Source organism: Rhagoletis pomonella, unplaced genomic scaffold, assembly GCF_013731165.1.
Source record: "Rhagoletis pomonella isolate Grant_MI unplaced genomic scaffold, Rhpom_1.0 Rhpom_scaffold_00616, whole genome shotgun sequence".
Lineage (NCBI taxonomy): Eukaryota > Metazoa > Arthropoda > Insecta > Diptera > Tephritidae > Rhagoletis > Rhagoletis pomonella.
The window spans coordinates 19,426-20,756 of NW_023459170.1; positions in this window are offsets into that span (position 1 = coordinate 19,426).

Sequence of the window (1,331 nt, forward strand, 5' to 3'; positions counted from 1 at the left end):
CCCATACAACTGATTGTTCAGATATGAGATTTTTCGTTATAACTTCTCCATTTATGCAGCTACGAACATGAAATTTTGCAGCCCTTGCACCCATTATCAACAGAATTCTTACAGTGAAAATTACAAAGATCGGGTCACTATAACCTATAGCTCCCATACAACTGATTGTTCAGATATACAATTTTTCGTTATATCTCTTCCATTTATATAGCTGGGAACAGGAAATTCCGCACAGTTTTCAATAATTATCAACAGAAAACTTACAGTGAAAATTAAAAATATCGGATAACTAAAACCTATAGCTCCCATACAACTGATTGTTCAGATATGAGATTTTTCGTTGTAATTCATCCATTTATGTAGCTAGGACCATGAAATTTCGCGCTGTTTTCACTCATTATCAGCAGAAGACTTACAGTGAAAATAACGAAGATCGGGTGACTATAACCTGCAGCCCCCATACAACTGATTGTTCAGATATGAGGTCTTTTATCATATCTCATCCATTTATGCAGCTAGGAACATGAAATTTCGCACCATTTTCACTCATTATTAACAGAATACTTACAGTGAAAATAACAAGGATCGGGTGACTACAACATATATCTTCCATACATCTGATTGTTCAGATATGGGATTTTACTGTAAAACTCCTTTATTTGAACAGCTAAAACCGATAAATTTCGTAAGATATTTTATAAATAATAATACAAAGTCTACTGAGAAAATCGTCAAAATCTATGCTGTATAAGCTTTATCTCCTATAGCACTGATTGTTCAGATACCAGTTTTTGCGATATATCTCCTTTATGTAGGAAACTAAACCCAATAAATTGTGTTACCGGTTTACATACCGATCACATAGCAGTGAAAATCACTTAGATTGGTGCCATATAAAGTATATCTTCCATACCTCTGATTGTTTAGATGCGATTTTTTATATAAGTATGTAACTCCTCTATCGATGTATCAAAATCAGTAATCTGTCAAACTAAAATTTGCAGATGTTCATGAAAGGTATGAAGCCTTCGGCATAGCCGAAGACAGCGCTGCTCACTTGTTTTTACATAATTTTCGAATAAATAAGTTAGTTATTGAAGTTGAATTTGATTTTTTGTAAAAGGTGGCAGCCCTCATCCATGAGTAGATAATGATCTTATATATCCCCATATCAAGTTCCAGTAATCTGCCAAAAATATTTCCTGAGAAATGCAGTATGAAAACTTCCGTTTGTATGGGAGGTGCCCCGCCCCCTTTTCTAATCGAGATTAATAATAATAATAATAATAATAATAATAATAATAATAATAATAATAATAATAATAATAATA